General features: G+C 47.8%; 13 non-coding genes across 13 annotated transcripts; all 13 read right to left on the reverse strand.

Moving 5' to 3' along the window:
* Window positions 1-596: 596 nt before the first annotated feature.
* LOC142721331 (U2 spliceosomal RNA) lies at window positions 597-787 on the reverse strand. The gene has a single exon (XR_012874083.1). It is a non-coding gene; the product is annotated as a U2 spliceosomal RNA (small nuclear RNA).
* Window positions 788-2087: 1300 nt separating this feature from the next.
* LOC142721332 (U2 spliceosomal RNA) lies at window positions 2088-2278 on the reverse strand. Its single transcript, XR_012874084.1, has one exon. It is a non-coding gene; the product is annotated as a U2 spliceosomal RNA (small nuclear RNA).
* Window positions 2279-3566: 1288 nt separating this feature from the next.
* Window positions 3567-3757, reverse strand: LOC142721277 (U2 spliceosomal RNA). The gene has a single exon (XR_012874030.1). It is a non-coding gene; the product is annotated as a U2 spliceosomal RNA (small nuclear RNA).
* A 1296-nt stretch (window positions 3758-5053) lies between these two features.
* LOC142721112 (U2 spliceosomal RNA) lies at window positions 5054-5244 on the reverse strand. The gene has a single exon (XR_012873866.1). It is a non-coding gene; the product is annotated as a U2 spliceosomal RNA (small nuclear RNA).
* Window positions 5245-6520: 1276 nt separating this feature from the next.
* Window positions 6521-6711, reverse strand: LOC142721113 (U2 spliceosomal RNA). The gene has a single exon (XR_012873867.1). It is a non-coding gene; the product is annotated as a U2 spliceosomal RNA (small nuclear RNA).
* Window positions 6712-7983: 1272 nt separating this feature from the next.
* On the reverse strand, window positions 7984-8174 carry LOC142721114 (U2 spliceosomal RNA). Its single transcript, XR_012873868.1, has one exon. It is a non-coding gene; the product is annotated as a U2 spliceosomal RNA (small nuclear RNA).
* A 1293-nt stretch (window positions 8175-9467) lies between these two features.
* LOC142721115 (U2 spliceosomal RNA) lies at window positions 9468-9658 on the reverse strand. The gene has a single exon (XR_012873869.1). It is a non-coding gene; the product is annotated as a U2 spliceosomal RNA (small nuclear RNA).
* A 1276-nt stretch (window positions 9659-10934) lies between these two features.
* On the reverse strand, window positions 10935-11125 carry LOC142721116 (U2 spliceosomal RNA). The gene has a single exon (XR_012873870.1). It is a non-coding gene; the product is annotated as a U2 spliceosomal RNA (small nuclear RNA).
* A 1292-nt stretch (window positions 11126-12417) lies between these two features.
* LOC142721119 (U2 spliceosomal RNA) lies at window positions 12418-12608 on the reverse strand. The gene has a single exon (XR_012873872.1). It is a non-coding gene; the product is annotated as a U2 spliceosomal RNA (small nuclear RNA).
* A 1276-nt stretch (window positions 12609-13884) lies between these two features.
* LOC142721120 (U2 spliceosomal RNA) lies at window positions 13885-14075 on the reverse strand. The gene has a single exon (XR_012873873.1). It is a non-coding gene; the product is annotated as a U2 spliceosomal RNA (small nuclear RNA).
* Window positions 14076-15375: 1300 nt separating this feature from the next.
* Window positions 15376-15566, reverse strand: LOC142721292 (U2 spliceosomal RNA). The gene has a single exon (XR_012874045.1). It is a non-coding gene; the product is annotated as a U2 spliceosomal RNA (small nuclear RNA).
* A 1284-nt stretch (window positions 15567-16850) lies between these two features.
* LOC142721275 (U2 spliceosomal RNA) lies at window positions 16851-17041 on the reverse strand. The gene has a single exon (XR_012874027.1). It is a non-coding gene; the product is annotated as a U2 spliceosomal RNA (small nuclear RNA).
* A 1284-nt stretch (window positions 17042-18325) lies between these two features.
* LOC142721121 (U2 spliceosomal RNA) lies at window positions 18326-18516 on the reverse strand. The gene has a single exon (XR_012873874.1). It is a non-coding gene; the product is annotated as a U2 spliceosomal RNA (small nuclear RNA).
* Between the last annotated feature and the right edge of the window lie 878 nt (window positions 18517-19394).

The raw sequence follows: 19394 nt of genomic DNA on the forward strand, positions 1-19394 counted from the left end.
TGCACAGTTTGTTATTCTTCTAGGTAACATAGTAACAAATCCAAATTGCTGCTCTCTTTGTAGGCAAGCAAGGCTTTGTTGCAACTGCAATTCTTACTTCTTCTTGAAATGTAGGGACGACAGTACATTCCATCACATCCATCTAGTGTACACAGGTAGGTCCATTGTGGCGGGCAGGCGAGCGGGCGGGCTGCTTTATTGGCTGTTTGCTGTTCCCCTACTCCACTCCACTATTTGACTGTTGTGCTGCATCAATCAATCAATCAATCAATCAATCAATCAATCAATCAATCAATCAGTGGCTGGCTCAGGTGCAGCTCTTTAACTTACCTAAAAGGGAGGGCGGAGAGAAGACAAGGAAGGTGAATGAGGTGTTCCAATGTGAAATGCCGGAAACACAGAAACACAGACGACACACAACAAGAGGTGGCAATCTATTCATTAATTGCATTTAATCAATGAGCTCATTATCACTCATGCATTGTCCAACAGGTGTTGAAATAATGGGATTAAAAGGGGAGATCCCTTCAGAAAGACAGAAACAATAGCAAAGACAAAAAACACTTTTGGAATCTGCTTTTAGTCAACACATAAGGAAAGGGTGCACCGGTCCTGGAAATACTGCAATACCAGGTCAATGCGTGGAGTGGACAGAGCAAGCTCTATTTCCATCTCCCTGTTCTAAAAATCCATTTAATATATGGTCCCCAGATAGGGGACGTATCAGATATTAAACTGATAAGAACAGATACTACACTTGATCTTAGCCAAAAGGCCGAGAAGCGATAACCCGAACGGGCCGCGCGTTGCCCGAGCCTGCCCGATACTGCTGTTCAGCCCTTGCAGCGATTCAGCCTACTTCTAGGCAATTCCATGGGGCCCTGCAGGCTCACACACTCACAGCTACACGGGAGGTGAATAAAGGCCGGAGAGGAAGCCAGACAGGATTTGCTTCTTTTGCTTGCACCACAATGCAGTGCTGAAAGAGGAGGAATCTACATAAAAACGCCTTCCTGGCAACGCCCAAATGCCCTGCTGCCATGCAGATAAACACTGGCAGCGGCAGCAAGTGCATGCCCACAGCCACCCCTTGTTCCTTCACACCTTGTATCAGCTGTAATCCAGTCCAGTCCAGTGCTGCCTGCTGAGCAGCACTGACCAACACTGCCTGGGCCCAGGCTTTTATCTCTGAGGCCCCATTATGATGTCAGAAAGCTGGCTCTGGAATCCTGAGGGCTCCACTATGACACGTGCAAAGTTCCGTCTGAACTTTATATAAGACGGTGAGGCTCAGTCAGTCACTCAGTGTTGCCTGAGAGGGCAACACTGCAACAGCCGGCCGCCAGGCTGTCTTTTTTTTGCACAGCTAGTTGCCTCCAGGAGGCCACAAGAGGGAGACAAGGGACTGCAAAATGGAAAATAGGCATCCACACACTTTACAGACAACTTCTCCTTGCTCCTACAACCTCCATCCTTGCACAGTTTGTTATTCTTCTAGGTAACATAGTAACAAATCCAAATTGCTGCTCTCTTTGTAGGCAAGCAAGGCTTTGTTGCAACTGCAATTCTTACTTCTTCTTGAAATGTAGGGACGACAGTACATTCCATCACATCCATCTAGTGTACACAGGTAGGTCCATTGTGGCGGGCAGGCGAGCGGGCGGGCTGCTTTATTGGCTGTTTGCTGTTCCCCTACTCCACTCCACTATTTGACTGTTGTGCTGCATCAATCAATCAATCAATCAATCAATCAATCAATCAATCAATCAATCAATCAATCAATCAATCAGTGGCTGGCTCAGGTGCAGCTCTTTAACTTACCTAAAAGGGAGGGCGGAGAGAAGACAAGGAAGGTGAATGAGGTGTTCCAATGTGAAATGCCGGAAACACAGAAACACAGACGACACACAACAAGAGGTGGCAATCTATTCATTAATTGCATTTAATCAATGAGCTCATTATCACTCATGCATTGTCCAACAGGTGTTGAAATAATGGGATTAAAAGGGGAGATCCCTTCAGAAAGACAGAAACAATAGCAAAGACAAAAAACACTTTTGGAATCTGCTTTTAGTCAACACATAAGGAAAGGGTGCACCGGTCCTGGAAATACTGCAATACCAGGTCAATGCGTGGAGTGGACAGAGCAAGCTCTATTTCCATCTCCCTGTTCTAAAAATCCATTTAATATATGGTCCCCAGATAGGGGACGTATCAGATATTAAACTGATAAGAACAGATACTACACTTGATCTTAGCCAAAAGGCCGAGAAGCGATAACCCGAACGGGCCGCGCGTTGCCCGAGCCTGCCCGATACTGCTGTTCAGCCCTTGCAGCGATTCAGCCTACTTCTAGGCAATTCCATGGGGCCCTGCAGGCTCACACACTCACAGCTACACGGGAGGTGAATAAAGGCCGGAGAGGAAGCCAGACAGGATTTGCTTCTTTTGCTTGCACCACAATGCAGTGCTGAAAGAGGAGGAATCTACATAAAAACGCCTTCCTGGCAACGCCCAAATGCCCTGCTGCCATGCAGATAATCACTGGCAGCGGCAGCAAGTGCATGCCAACAGCCACCCCTTGTTCCTTCACACCTTGTATCAGCTGTAATCCAGTCCAGTCCAGTGCTGCCTGCTGAGCAGCACTGACCAACACTGCCTGGGCCCAGGCTTTTATCTCTGAGGCCCCATTATGATGTCAGAAAGCTGGCTCTGGAATCCTGAGGGCTCCACTATGACACGTGCAAAGTTCCGTCTGAACTTTATATAAGACGGTGAGGCTCAGTCAGTCACTCAGTGTTGCCTGAGAGGGCAACACTGCAACAGCCGGCCGCCAGGCTGTCTTTTTTTTGCACAGCTAGTTGCCTCCAGGAGGCCACAAGAGGGAGACAAGGGACTGCAAAATGGAAAATAGGCATCCACACACTTTACAGACAACTTCTCCTTGCTCCTACAACCTCCATCCTTGCACAGTTTGTTATTCTTCTAGGTAACATAGTAACAAATCCAAATTGCTGCTCTCTTTGTAGGCAAGCAAGGCTTTGTTGCAACTGCAATTCTTACTTCTTCTTGAAATGTAGGGACGACAGTACATTCCATCACATCCATCTAGTGTACACAGGTAGGTCCATTGTGGCGGGCAGGCGAGCGGGCGGGCTGCTTTATTGGCTGTTTGCTGTTCCCCTACTCCACTCCACTATTTGACTGTTGTGCTGCATCAATCAATCAATCAATCAATCAATCAATCAATCAATCAATCAATCAATCAGTGGCTGGCTCAGGTGCAGCTCTTTAACTTACCTAAAAGGGAGGGCGGAGAGAAGACAAGGAAGGTGAATGAGGTGTTCCAATGTGAAATGCCGGAAACACAGAAACACAGACGACACACAACAAGAGGTGGCAATCTATTCATTAATTGCATTTAATCAATGAGCTCATTATCACTCATGCATTGTCCAACAGGTGTTGAAATAATGGGATTAAAAGGGGAGATCCCTTCAGAAAGACAGAAACAATAGCAAAGACAAAAAACACTTTTGGAATCTGCTTTTAGTCAACACATAAGGAAAGGGTGCACCGGTCCTGGAAATACTGCAATACCAGGTCAATGCGTGGAGTGGACAGAGCAAGCTCTATTTCCATCTCCCTGTTCTAAAAATCCATTTAATATATGGTCCCCAGATAGGGGACGTATCAGATATTAAACTGATAAGAACAGATACTACACTTGATCTTAGCCAAAAGGCCGAGAAGCGGTAACCCGAACGGGCCGCGCGTTGCCCGAGCCTGCCCGATACTGCTGTTCAGCCCTTGCAGCGATTCAGCCTACTTCTAGGCAATTCCATGGGGCCCTGCAGGCTCACACACTCACAGCTACACGGGAGGTGAATAAAGGCCGGAGAGGAAGCCAGACAGGATTTGCTTCTTTTGCTTGCACCACAATGCAGTGCTGAAAGAGGAGGAATCTACATAAAAACGCCTTCCTGGCAACGCCCAAATGCCCTGCTGCCATGCAGATAAACACTGGCAGCGGCAGCAAGTGCATGCCAACAGCCACCCCTTGTTCCTTCACACCTTGTATCAGCTGTAATCCAGTCCAGTCCAGTGCTGCCTGCTGAGCAGCACTGACCAACACTGCCTGGGCCCAGGCTTTTATCTCTGAGGCCCCATTATGATGTCAGAAAGCTGGCTCTGGAATCCTGAGGGCTCCACTATGACACGTGCAAAGTTCCGTCTGAACTTTATATAAGACGGTGAGGCTCAGTCAGTCACTCAGTGTTGCCTGAGAGGGCAACACTGCAACAGCCGGCCGCCAGGCTGTCTTTTTTTTGCACAGCTAGTTGCCTCCAGGAGGCCACAAGAGGGAGACAAGGGACTGCAAAATGGAAAATAGGCATCCACACACTTTACAGACAACTTCTCCTTGCTCCTACAACCTCCATCCTTGCACAGTTTGTTATTCTTCTAGGTAACATAGTAACAAATCCAAATTGCTGCTCTCTTTGTAGGCAAGCAAGGCTTTGTTGCAACTGCAATTCTTACTTCTTCTTGAAATGTAGGGACGACAGTACATTCCATCACATCCATCTAGTGTACACAGGTAGGTCCATTGTGGCGGGCAGGCGAGCGGGCGGGCTGCTTTATTGGCTGTTTGCTGTTCCCCTACTCCACTCCACTATTTGACTGTTGTGCTGCATCAATCAATCAATCAATCAATCAATCAATCAATCAATCAATCAATCAATCAATCAATCAGTGGCTGGCTCAGGTGCAGCTCTTTAACTTACCTAAAAGGGAGGGCGGAGAGAAGACAAGGAAGGTGAATGAGGTGTTCCAATGTGAAATGCCGGAAACACAGAAACACAGACGACACACAACAAGAGGTGTCAATCTATTCATTAATTGCATTTAATCAATGAGCTCATTATCACTCATGCATTGTCCAACAGGTGTTGAAATAATGGGATTAAAAGGGGAGATCCCTTCAGAAAGACAGAAACAATAGCAAAGACAAAAAACACTTTTGGAATCTGCTTTTAGTCAACACATAAGGAAAGGGTGCACCGGTCCTGGAAATACTGCAATACCAGGTCAATGCGTGGAGTGGACAGAGCAAGCTCTATTTCCATCTCCCTGTTCTAAAAATCCATTTAATATATGGTCCCCAGATAGGGGACGTATCAGATATTAAACTGATAAGAACAGATACTACACTTGATCTTAGCCAAAAGGCCGAGAAGCGATAACCCGAACGGGCCGCGCGTTGCCCGAGCCTGCCCGATACTGCTGTTCAGCCCTTGCAGCGATTCAGCCTACTTCTAGGCAATTCCATGGGGCCCTGCAGGCTCACACACTCACAGCTACACGGGAGGTGAATAAAGGCCGGAGAGGAAGCAAGACAGGATTTGCTTCTTTTGCTTGCACCACAATGCAGTGCTGAAAGAGGAGGAATCTACATAAAAACGCCTTCCTGGCAACGCCCAAATGCCCTGCTGCCATGCAGATAAACACTGGCAGCGGCAGCAAGTGCATGCCCACAGCCACCCCTTGTTCCTTCACACCTTGTATCAGCTGTAATCCAGTCCAGTCCAGTGCTGCCTGCTGAGCAGCACTGACCAACACTGCCTGGGCCCAGGCTTTTATCTCTGAGGCCCCATTATGATGTCAGAAAGCTGGCTCTGGAATCCTGAGGGCTCCACTATGACACGTGCAAAGTTCCGTCTGAACTTTATATAAGACGGTGAGGCTCAGTCAGTCACTCAGTGTTGCCTGAGAGGGCAACACTGCAACAGCCGGCCGCCAGGCTGTCTTTTTTTTGCACAGCTAGTTGCCTCCAGGAGGCCACAAGAGGGAGACAAGGGACTGCAAAATGGAAAATAGGCATCCACCAACTTTACAGACAACTTCTCCTTGCTCCTACAACCTCCATCCTTGCACAGTTTGTTATTCTTCTAGGTAACATAGTAACAAATCCAAATTGCTGCTCTCTTTGTAGGCAAGCAAGGCTTTGTTGCAACTGCAATTCTTACTTCTTCTTGAAATGTAGGGACGACAGTACATTCCATCACATCCATCTAGTGTACACAGGTAGGTCCATTGTGGCGGGCAGGCGAGCGGGCGGGCTGCTTTATTGGCTGTTTGCTGTTCCCCTACTCCACTCCACTATTTGACTGTTGTGCTGCATCAATCAATCAATCAATCAATCAATCAATCAATCAATCAGTGGCTGGCTCAGGTGCAGCTCTTTAACTTACCTAAAAGGGAGGGCGGAGAGAAGACAAGGAAGGTGAATGAGGTGTTCCAATGTGAAATGCCGGAAACACAGAAACACAGACGACACACAACAAGAGGTGGCAATCTATTCATTAATTGCATTTAATCAATGAGCTCATTATCACTCATGCATTGTCCAACAGGTGTTGAAATAATGGGATTAAAAGGGGAGATCCCTTCAGAAAGACAGAAACAATAGCAAAGACAAAAAACACTTTTGGAATCTGCTTTTAGTCAACACATAAGGAAAGGGTGCACCGGTCCTGGAAATACTGCAATACCAGGTCAATGCGTGGAGTGGACAGAGCAAGCTCTATTTCCATCTCCCTGTTCTAAAAATCCATTTAATATATGGTCCCCAGATAGGGGACGTATCAGATATTAAACTGATAAGAACAGATACTACACTTGATCTTAGCCAAAAGGCCGAGAAGCGATAACCCGAACGGGCCGCGCGTTGCCCGAGCCTGCCCGATACTGCTGTTCAGCCCTTGCAGCGATTCAGCCTACTTCTAGGCAATTCCATGGGGCCCTGCAGGCTCACACACTCACAGCTACACGGGAGGTGAATAAAGGCCGGAGAGGAAGCCAGACAGGATTTGCTTCTTTTGCTTGCACCACAATGCAGTGCTGAAAGAGGAGGAATCTACATAAAAACGCCTTCCTGGCAACGCCCAAATGCCCTGCTGCCATGCAGATAAACACTGGCAGCGGCAGCAAGTGCATGCCCACAGCCACCCCTTGTTCCTTCACACCTTGTATCAGCTGTAATCCAGTCCAGTCCAGTGCTGCCTGCTGAGCAGCACTGACCAACACTGCCTGGGCCCAGGCTTTTATCTCTGAGGCCCCATTATGATGTCAGAAAGCTGGCTCTGGAATCCTGAGGGCTCCACTATGACACGTGCAAAGTTCCGTCTGAACTTTATATAAGACGGTGAGGCTCAGTCAGTCACTCAGTGTTGCCTGAGAGGGCAACACTGCAACAGCCGGCCGCCAGGCTGTCTTTTTTTTGCACAGCTAGTTGCCTCCAGGAGGCCACAAGAGGGAGACAAGGGACTGCAAAATGGAAAATAGGCATCCACCAACTTTACAGACAACTTCTCCTTGCTCCTACAACCTCCATCCTTGCACAGTTTGTTATTCTTCTAGGTAACATAGTAACAAATCCAAATTGCTGCTCTCTTTGTAGGCAAGCAAGGCTTTGTTGCAACTGCAATTCTTACTTCTTCTTGAAATGTAGGGACGACAGTACATTCCATCACATCCATCTAGTGTACACAGGTAGGTCCATTGTGGCGGGCAGGCGAGCGGGCGGGCTGCTTTATTGGCTGTTTGCTGTTCCCCTACTCCACTCCACTATTTGACTGTTGTGCTGCATCAATCAATCAATCAATCAATCAATCAATCAATCAGTGGCTGGCTCAGGTGCAGCTCTTTAACTTACCTAAAAGGGAGGGCGGAGAGAAGACAAGGAAGGTGAATGAGGTGTTCCAATGTGAAATGCCGGAAACACAGAAACACAGACGACACACAACAAGAGGTGGCAATCTATTCATTAATTGCATTTAATCAATGAGCTCATTATCACTCATGCATTGTCCAACAGGTGTTGAAATAATGGGATTAAAAGGGGAGATCCCTTCAGAAAGACAGAAACAATAGCAAAGACAAACAACACTTTTGGAATCTGCTTTTAGTCAACACATAAGGAAAGGGTGCACCGGTCCTGGAAATACTGCAATACCAGGTCAATGCGTGGAGTGGACAGAGCAAGCTCTATTTCCATCTCCCTGTTCTAAAAATCCATTTAATATATGGTCCCCAGATAGGGGACGTATCAGATATTAAACTGATAAGAACAGATACTACACTTGATCTTAGCCAAAAGGCCGAGAAGCGATAACCCGAACGGGCCGCGCGTTGCCCGAGCCTGCCCGATACTGCTGTTCAGCCCTTGCAGCGATTCAGCCTACTTCTAGGCAATTCCATGGGGCCCTGCAGGCTCACACACTCACAGCTACACGGGAGGTGAATAAAGGCCGGAGAGGAAGCCAGACAGGATTTGCTTCTTTTGCTTGCACCACAATGCAGTGCTGAAAGAGGAGGAATCTACATAAAAACGCCTTCCTGGCAACGCCCAAATGCCCTGCTGCCATGCAGATAAACACTGGCAGCGGCAGCAAGTGCATGCCCACAGCCACCCCTTGTTCCTTCACACCTTGTATCAGCTGTAATCCAGTCCAGTCCAGTGCTGCCTGCTGAGCAGCACTGACCAACACTGCCTGGGCCCAGGCTTTTATCTCTGAGGCCCCATTATGATGTCAGAAAGCTGGCTCTGGAATCCTGAGGGCTCCACTATGACACGTGCAAAGTTCCGTCTGAACTTTATATAAGACGGTGAGGCTCAGTCAGTCACTCAGTGTTGCCTGAGAGGGCAACACTGCAACAGCCGGCCGCCAGGCTGTCTTTTTTTTGCACAGCAAGTTGCCTCCAGGAGGCCACAAGAGGGAGACAAGGGACTGCAAAATGGAAAATAGGCATCCACCAACTTTACAGACAACTTCTCCTTGCTCCTACAACCTCCATCCTTGCACAGTTTGTTATTCTTCTAGGTAACATAGTAACAAATCCAAATTGCTGCTCTCTTTGTAGGCAAGCAAGGCTTTGTTGCAACTGCAATTCTTACTTCTTCTTGAAATGTAGGGACGACAGTACATTCCATCACATCCATCTAGTGTACACAGGTAGGTCCATTGTGGCGGGCAGGCGAGCGGGCGGGCTGCTTTATTGGCTGTTTGCTGTTCCCCTACTCCACTCCACTATTTGACTGTTGTGCTGCATCAATCAATCAATCAATCAATCAATCAATCAATCAATCAATCAATCAATCAATCAAGTGGCTGGCTCAGGTGCAGCTCTTTAACTTACCTAAAAGGGAGGGCGGAGAGAAGACAAGGAAGGTGAATGAGGTGTTCCAATGTGAAATGCCGGAAACACAGAAACACAGACGACACACAACAAGAGGTGGCAATCTATTCATTAATTGCATTTAATCAATGAGCTCATTATCACTCATGCATTGTCCAACAGGTGTTGAAATAATGGGATTAAAAGGGGAGATCCCTTCAGAAAGACAGAAACAATAGCAAAGACAAAAAACACTTTTGGAATCTGCTTTTAGTCAACACATAAGGAAAGGGTGCACCGGTCCTGGAAATACTGCAATACCAGGTCAATGCGTGGAGTGGACAGAGCAAGCTCTATTTCCATCTCCCTGTTCTAAAAATCCATTTAATATATGGTCCCCAGATAGGGGACGTATCAGATATTAAACTGATAAGAACAGATACTACACTTGATCTTAGCCAAAAGGCCGAGAAGCGATAACCCGAACGGGCCGCGCGTTGCCCGAGCCTGCCCGATACTGCTGTTCAGCCCTTGCAGCGATTCAGCCTACTTCTAGGCAATTCCATGGGGCCCTGCAGGCTCACACACTCACAGCTACACGGGAGGTGAATAAAGGCCGGAGAGGAAGCCAGACAGGATTTGCTTCTTTTGCTTGCACCACAATGCAGTGCTGAAAGAGGAGGAATCTACATAAAAACGCCTTCCTGGCAACGCCCAAATGCCCTGCTGCCATGCAGATAAACACTGGCAGCGGCAGCAAGTGCATGCCCACAGCCACCCCTTGTTCCTTCACACCTTGTATCAGCTGTAATCCAGTCCAGTCCAGTGCTGCCTGCTGAGCAGCACTGACCAACACTGCCTGGGCCCAGGCTTTTATCTCTGAGGCCCCATTATGATGTCAGAAAGCTGGCTCTGGAATCCTGAGGGCTCCACTATGACACGTGCAAAGTTCCGTCTGAACTTTATATAAGACGGTGAGGCTCAGTCAGTCACTCAGTGTTGCCTGAGAGGGCAACACTGCAACAGCCGGCCGCCAGGCTGTCTTTTTTTTGCACAGCTAGTTGCCTCCAGGAGGCCACAAGAGGGAGACAAGGGACTGCAAAATGGAAAATAGGCATCCACCAACTTTACAGACAACTTCTCCTTGCTCCTACAACCTCCATCCTTGCACAGTTTGTTATTCTTCTAGGTAACATAGTAACAAATCCAAATTGCTGCTCTCTTTGTAGGCAAGCAAGGCTTTGTTGCAACTGCAATTCTTACTTCTTCTTGAAATGTAGGGACGACAGTACATTCCATCACATCCATCTAGTGTACACAGGTAGGTCCATTGTGGCGGGCAGGCGAGCGGGCGGGCTGCTTTATTGGCTGTTTGCTGTTCCCCTACTCCACTCCACTATTTGACTGTTGTGCTGCATCAATCAATCAATCAATCAATCAATCAATCAATCAATCAGTGGCTGGCTCAGGTGCAGCTCTTTAACTTACCTAAAAGGGAGGGCGGAGAGAAGACAAGGAAGGTGAATGAGGTGTTCCAATGTGAAATGCCGGAAACACAGAAACACAGACGACACACAACAAGAGGTGGCAATCTATTCATTAATTGCATTTAATCAATGAGCTCATTATCACTCATGCATTGTCCAACAGGTGTTGAAATAATGGGATTAAAAGGGGAGATCCCTTCAGAAAGACAGAAACAATAGCAAAGACAAAAAACACTTTTGGAATCTGCTTTTAGTCAACACATAAGGAAAGGGTGCACCGGTCCTGGAAATACTGCAATACCAGGTCAATGCGTGGAGTGGACAGAGCAAGCTCTATTTCCATCTCCCTGTTCTAAAAATCCATTTAATATATGGTCCCCAGATAGGGGACGTATCAGATATTAAACTGATAAGAACAGATACTACACTTGATCTTAGCCAAAAGGCCGAGAAGCGATAACCCGAACGGGCCGCGCGTTGCCCGAGCCTGCCCGATACTGCTGTTCAGCCCTTGCAGCGATTCAGCCTACTTCTAGGCAATTCCATGGGGCCCTGCAGGCTCACACACTCACAGCTACACGGGAGGTGAATAAAGGCCGGAGAGGAAGCCAGACAGGATTTGCTTCTTTTGCTTGCACCACAATGCAGTGCTGAAAGAGGAGGAATCTACATAAAAACGCCTTCCTGGCAACGCCCAAATGCCCTGCTGCCATGCAGATAAACACTGGCAGCGGCAGCAAGTGCATGCCCACAGCCACCCCTTGTTCCTTCACACCTTGTATCAGCTGTAATCCAGTCCAGTCCAGTGCTGCCTGCTGAGCAGCACTGACCAACACTGCCTGGGCCCAGGCTTTTATCTCTGAGGCCCCATTATGATGTCAGAAAGCTGGCTCTGGAATCCTGAGGGCTCCACTATGACACGTGCAAAGTTCCGTCTGAACTTTATATAAGACGGTGAGGCTCAGTCAGTCACTCAGTGTTGCCTGAGAGGGCAACACTGCAACAGCCGGCCGCCAGGCTGTCTTTTTTTTGCACAGCTAGTTGCCTCCAGGAGGCCACAAGAGGGAGACAAGGGACTGCAAAATGGAAAATAGGCATCCACCAACTTTACAGACAACTTCTCCTTGCTCCTACAACCTCCATCCTTGCACAGTTTGTTATTCTTCTAGGTAACATAGTAACAAATCCAAATTGCTGCTCTCTTTGTAGGCAAGCAAGGCTTTGTTGCAACTGCAATTCTTACTTCTTCTTGAAATGTAGGGACGACAGTACATTCCATCACATCCATCTAGTGTACACAGGTAGGTCCATTGTGGCGGGCAGGCGAGCGGGCGGGCTGCTTTATTGGCTGTTTGCTGTTCCCCTACTCCACTCCACTATTTGACTGTTGTGCTGCATCAATCAATCAATCAATCAATCAATCAATCAATCAATCAATCAATCAATCAATCAGTGGCTGGCTCAGGTGCAGCTCTTTAACTTACCTAAAAGGGAGGGCGGAGAGAAGACAAGGAAGGTGAATGAGGTGTTCCAATGTGAAATGCCGGAAACACAGAAACACAGACGACACACAACAAGAGGTGGCAATCTATTCATTAATTGCATTTAATCAATGAGCTCATTATCACTCATGCATTGTCCAACAGGTGTTGAAATAATGGGATTAAAAGGGGAGATCCCTTCAGAAAGACAGAAACAATAGCAAAGACAAAAAACACTTTTGGAATCTGCTTTTAGTCAACACATAAGGAAAGGGTGCACCGGTCCTGGAAATACTGCAATACCAGGTCAATGCGTGGAGTGGACAGAGCAAGCTCTATTTCCATCTCCCTGTTCTAAAAATCCATTTAATATATGGTCCCCAGATAGGGGACGTATCAGATATTAAACTGATAAGAACAGATACTACACTTGATCTTAGCCAAAAGGCCGAGAAGCGATAACCCGAACGGGCCGCGCGTTGCCCGAGCCTGCCCGATACTGCTGTTCAGCCCTTGCAGCGATTCAGCCTACTTCTAGGCAATTCCATGGGGCCCTGCAGGCTCACACACTCACAGCTACACGGGAGGTGAATAAAGGCCGGAGAGGAAGCCAGACAGGATTTGCTTCTTTTGCTTGCACCACAATGCAATGCTGAAAGAGGAGGAATCTACATAAAAACGCCTTCCTGGCAACGCCCAAATGCCCTGCTGCCATGCAGATAAACACTGGCAGCGGCAGCAAGTGCATGCCCACAGCCACCCCTTGTTCCTTCACACCTTGTATCAGCTGTAATCCAGTCCAGTCCAGTGCTGCCTGCTGAGCAGCACTGACCAACACTGCCTGGGCCCAGGCTTTTATCTCTGAGGCCCCATTATGATGTCAGAAAGCTGGCTCTGGAATCCTGAGGGCTCCACTATGACACGTGCAAAGTTCCGTCTGAACTTTATATAAGACGGTGAGGCTCAGTCAGTCACTCAGTGTTGCCTGAGAGGGCAACACTGCAACAGCCGGCCGCCAGGCTGTCTTTTTTTTGCACAGCTAGTTGCCTCCAGGAGGCCACAAGAGGGAGACAAGGGACTGCAAAATGGAAAATAGGCATCCACCAACTTTACAGACAACTTCTCCTTGCTCCTACAACCTCCATCCTTGCACAGTTTGTTATTCTTCTAGGTAACATAGTAACAAATCCAAATTGCTGCTCTCTTTGTAGGCAAGCAAGGCTTTGTTGCAACTGCAATTCTTACTTCTTCTTGAAATGTAGGGACGACAGTACATTCCATCACATCCATCTAGTGTACACAGGTAGGTCCATTGTGGCGGGCAGGCGAGCGGGCGGGCTGCTTTATTGGCTGTTTGCTGTTCCCCTACTCCACTCCACTATTTGACTGTTGTGCTGCATCAATCAATCAATCAATCAATCAATCAATCAATCAATCAGTGGCTGGCTCAGGTGCAGCTCTTTAACTTACCTAAAAGGGAGGGCGGAGAGAAGACAAGGAAGGTGAATGAGGTGTTCCAATGTGAAATGCCGGAAACACAGAAACACAGACGACACACAACAAGAGGTGGCAATCTATTCATTAATTGCATTTAATCAATGAGCTCATTATCACTCATGCATTGTCCAACAGGTGTTGAAATAATGGGATTAAAAGGGGAGATCCCTTCAGAAAGACAGAAACAATAGCAAAGACAAAAAACACTTTTGGAATCTGCTTTTAGTCAACACATAAGGAAAGGGTGCACCGGTCCTGGAAATACTGCAATACCAGGTCAATGCGTGGAGTGGACAGAGCAAGCTCTATTTCCATCTCCCTGTTCTAAAAATCCATTTAATATATGGTCCCCAGATAGGGGACGTATCAGATATTAAACTGATAAGAACAGATACTACACTTGATCTTAGCCAAAAGGCCGAGAAGCGATAACCCGAACGGGCCGCGCGTTGCCCGAGCCTGCCCGATACTGCTGTTCAGCCCTTGCAGCGATTCAGCCTACTTCTAGGCAATTCCATGGGGCCCTGCAGGCTCACACACTCACAGCTACACGGGAGGTGAATAAAGGCCGGAGAGGAAGCCAGACAGGATTTGCTTCTTTTGCTTGCACCACAATGCAGTGCTGAAAGAGGAGGAATCTACATAAAAACGCCTTCCTGGCAACGCCCAAATGCCCTGCTGCCATGCAGATAAACACTGGCAGCGGCAGCAAGTGCATGCCCACAGCCACCCCTTGTTCCTTCACACCTTGTATCAGCTGTAATCCAGTCCAGTCCAGTGCTGCCTGCTGAGCAGCACTGACCAACACTGCCTGGGCCCAGGCTTTTATCTCTGAGGCCCCATTATGATGTCAGAAAGCTGGCTCTGGAATCCTGAGGGCTCCACTATGACACGTGCAAAGTTCCGTCTGAACTTTATATAAGACGGTGAGGCTCAGTCAGTCACTCAGTGTTGCCTGAGAGGGCAACACTGCAACAGCCGGCCGCCAGGCTGTCTTTTTTTTGCACAGCTAGTTGCCTCCAGGAGGCCACAAGAGGGAGACAAGGGACTGCAAAATGGAAAATAGGCATCCACCAACTTTACAGACAACTTCTCCTTGCTCCTACAACCTCCATCCTTGCACAGTTTGTTATTCTTCTAGGTAACATAGTAACAAATCCAAATTGCTGCTCTCTTTGTAGGCAAGCAAGGCTTTGTTGCAACTGCAATTCTTACTTCTTCTTGAAATGTAGGGACGACAGTACATTCCATCACATCCATCTAGTGTACACAGGTAGGTCCATTGTGGCGGGCAGGCGAGCGGGCGGGCTGCTTTATTGGCTGTTTGCTGTTCCCCTACTCCACTCCACTATTTGACTGTTGTGCTGCATCAATCAATCAATCAATCAATCAATCAATCAATCAATCAATCAATCAATCAATCAATCAATCAGTGGCTGGCTCAGGTGCAGCTCTTTAACTTACCTAAAAGGGAGGGCGGAGAGAAGACAAGGAAGGTGAATGAGGTGTTCCAATGTGAAATGCCGGAAACACAGAAACACAGACGACACACAACAAGAGGTGGCAATCTATTCATTAATTGCATTTAATCAATGAGCTCATTATCACTCATGCATTGTCCAACAGGTGTTGAAATAATGGGATTAAAAGGGGAGATCCCTTCAGAAAGACAGAAACAATAGCAAAGACAAAAAACACTTTTGGAATCTGCTTTTAGTCAACACATAAGGAAAGGGTGCACCGGTCCTGGAAATACTGCAATACCAGGTCAATGCGTGGAGTGGACAGAGCAAGCTCTATTTCCATCTCCCTGTTCTAAAAATCCATTTAATATATGGTCCCCAGATAGGGGACGTATCAGATATTAAACTGATAAGAACAGATACTACACTTGATCTTAGCCAAAAGGGCGAGAAGCGATAACCCGAACGGGCCGCGCGTTGCCCGAGCCTGCCCGATACTGCTGTTCAGCCCTTGCAGCGATTCAGCCTACTTCTAGGCAATTCCATGGGGCCCTGCAGGCTCACACACTCACAGCTACACGGGAGGTGAATAAAGGCCGGAGAGGAAGCCAGACAGGATTTGCTTCTTTTGCTTGCACCACAATGCAGTGCTGAAAGAGGAGGAATCTACATAAAAACGCCTTCCTGGCAACGCCCAAATGCCCTGCTGCCATGCAGATAAACACTGGCAGCGGCAGCAAGTGCATGCCCACAGCCACCCCTTGTTCCTTCACACCTTGTATCAGCTGTAATCCAGTCCAGTCCAGTGCTGCCTGCTGAGCAGCACTGACCAACACTGCCTGGGCCCAGGCTTTTATCTCTGAGGCCCCATTATGATGTCAGAAAGCTGGCTCTGGAATCCTGAGGGCTCCACTATGACACGTGCAAAGTTCCGTCTGAACTTTATATAAGACGGTGAGGCTCAGTCAGTCACTCAGTGTTGCCTGAGAGGGCAACACTGCAACAGCCGGCCGCCAGGCTGTCTTTTTTTTGCACAGCTAGTTGCCTCCAGGAGGCCACAAGAGGGAGACAAGGGACTGCAAAATGGAAAATAGGCATCCACCAACTTTACAGACAACTTCTCCTTGCTCCTACAACCTCCATCCTTGCACAGTTTGTTATTCTTCTAGGTAACATAGTAACAAATCCAAATTGCTGCTCTCTTTGTAGGCAAGCAAGGCTTTGTTGCAACTGCAATTCTTACTTCTTCTTGAAATGTAGGGACGACAGTACATTCCATCACATCCATCTAGTGTACACAGGTAGGTCCATTGTGGCGGGCAGGCGAGCGGGCGGGCTGCTTTATTGGCTGTTTGCTGTTCCCCTACTCCACTCCACTATTTGACTGTTGTGCTGCATCAATCAATCAATCAATCAATCAATCAATCAATCAATCAATCAATCAGTGGCTGGCTCAGGTGCAGCTCTTTAACTTACCTAAAAGGGAGGGCGGAGAGAAGACAAGGAAGGTGAATGAGGTGTTCCAATGTGAAATGCCGGAAACACAGAAACACAGACGACACACAACAAGAGGTGGCAATCTATTCATTAATTGCATTTAATCAATGAGCTCATTATCACTCATGCATTGTCCAACAGGTGTTGAAATAATGGGATTAAAAGGGGAGATCCCTTCAGAAAGACAGAAACAATAGCAAAGACAAAAAACACTTTTGGAATCTGCTTTTAGTCAACACATAAGGAAAGGGTGCACCGGTCCTGGAAATACTGCAATACCAGGTCAATGCGTGGAGTGGACAGAGCAAGCTCTATTTCCATCTCCCTGTTCTAAAAATGCATTTAATATATGGTCCCCAGATAGGGGACGTATCAGATATTAAACTGATAAGAACAGATACTACACTTGATCTTAGCCAAAAGGCCGAGAAGCGATAACCCGAACGGGCCGCGCGTTGCCCGAGCCTGCCCGATACTGCTGTTCAGCCCTTGCAGCGATTCAGCCTACTTCTAGGCAATTCCATGGGGCCCTGCAGGCTCACACACTCACAGCTACACGGGAGGTGAATAAAGGCCGGAGAGGAAGCCAGACAGGATTTGCTTCTTTTGCTTGCACCACAATGCAGTGCTGAAAGAGGAGGAATCTACATAAAAACGCCTTCCTGGCAACGCCCAAATGCCCTGCTGCCATGCAGATAAACACTGGCAGCGGCAGCAAGTGCATGCCCACAGCCACCCCTTGTTCCTTCACACCTTGTATCAGCTGTAATCCAGTCCAGTCCAGTGCTGCCTGCTGAGCAGCACTGACCAACACTGCCTGGGCCCAGGCTTTTATCTCTGAGGCCCCATTATGATGTCAGAAAGCTGGCTCTGGAATCCTGAGGGCTCCACTATGACACGTGCAAAGTTCCGTCTGAACTTTATATAAGACGGTGAGGCTCAGTCAGTCACTCAGTGTTGCCTGAGAGGGCAACACTGCAACAGCCGGCCGCCAGGCTGTCTTTTTTTTGCACAGCTAGTTGCCTCCAGGAGGCCACAAGAGGGAGACAAGGGACTGCAAAATGGAAAATAGGCATCCACCAACTTTACAGACAACTTCTCCTTGCTCCTACAACCTCCATCCTTGCACAGTTTGTTATTCTTCTAGGTAACATAGTAACAAATCCAAATTGCTGCTCTCTTTGTAGGCAAGCAAGGCTTTGTTGCAACTGCAATTCTTACTTCTTCTTGAAATGTAGGGACGACAGTACATTCCATCACATCCATCTAGTGTACACAGGTAGGTCCATTGTGGCGGGCAGGCGAGCGGGCGGGCTGCTTTATTGGCTGTTTGCTGTTCCCCTACTCCACTCCACTATTTGACTGTTGTGCTGCATCAATCAATCAATCAATCAATCAATCAATCAATCAATCAATCAATCAGTGGCTGGCTCAGGTGCAGCTCTTTAACTTACCTAAAAGGGAGGGCGGAGAGAAGACAAGGAAGGTGAATGAGGTGTTCCAATGTGAAATGCCGGAAACACAGAAACACAGACGACACACAACAAGAGGTGGCAATCTATTCATTAATTGCATTTAATCAATGAGCTCATTATCACTCATGCATTGTCCAACAGGTGTTGAAATAATGGGATTAAAAGGGGAGATCCCTTCAGAAAGACAGAAACAATAGCAAAGACAAAAAACACTTTTGGAATCTGCTTTTAGTCAACACATAAGGAAAGGGTGCACCGGTCCTGGAAATACTGCAATACCAGGTCAATGCGTGGAGTGGACAGAGCAAGCTCTATTTCCATCTCCCTGTTCTAAAAATCCATTTAATATATGGTCCCCAGATAGGGGACGTATCAGATATTAAACTGATAAGAACAGATACTACACTTGATCTTAGCCAAAAGGCCGAGAAGCGATAACCCGAACGGGCCGCGCGTTGCCCGAGCCTGCCCGATACTGCTGTTCAGCCCTTGCAGCGATTCAGCCTACTTCTAGGCAATTCCATGGGGCCCTGCAGGCTCACACACTCACAGCTACACGGGAGGTGAATAAAGGCCGGAGAGGAAGCCAGACAGGATTTGCTTCTTTTGCTTGCACCACAATGCAGTGCTGAAAGAGGAGGAATCTACATAAAAACGCCTTCCTGGCAACGCCCAAATGCCCTGCTGCCATGCAGATAAACACTGGCAGCGGCAGCAAGTGCATGCCCACAGCCACCCCTTGTTCCTTCACACCTTGTATCAGCTGTAATCCAGTCCAGTCCAGTGCTGCCTGCTGAGCAGCACTGACCAACACTGCCTGGGCCCAGGCTTTTATCTCTGAGGCCCCATTATGATGTCAGAAAGCTGGCTCTGGAATCCTGAGGGCTCCACTATGACACGTGCAAAGTTCCGTCTGAACTTTATATAAGACGGTGAGGCTCAGTCAGTCACTCAGTGTTGCCTGAGAGGGCAACACTGCAACAGCCGGCCGCCAGGCTGTCTTTTTTTTGCACAGCTAGTTGCCTCCAGGAGGCCACAAGAGGGAGACAAGGGACTGCAAAATGGAAAATAGGCATCCACCAACTTTACAGACAACTTCTCCTTGCTCCTACAACCTCCATCCTTGCACAGTTTGTTATTCTTCTAGGTAACATAGTAACAAATCCAAATTGCTGCTCTCTTTGTAGGCAAGCAAGGCTTTGTTGCAACTGCAATTCTTACTTCTTCTTGAAATGTAGGGACGACAGTACATTCCATCACATCCATCTAGTGTACACAGGTAGGTCCATTGTGGCGGGCAGGCGAGCGGGCGGG

The sequence above is a fragment of the Rhinoderma darwinii genome, unplaced genomic scaffold (genome assembly GCF_050947455.1).
Source record: "Rhinoderma darwinii isolate aRhiDar2 unplaced genomic scaffold, aRhiDar2.hap1 Scaffold_516, whole genome shotgun sequence".
NCBI classification, from domain to species: domain Eukaryota; kingdom Metazoa; phylum Chordata; class Amphibia; order Anura; family Rhinodermatidae; genus Rhinoderma; species Rhinoderma darwinii.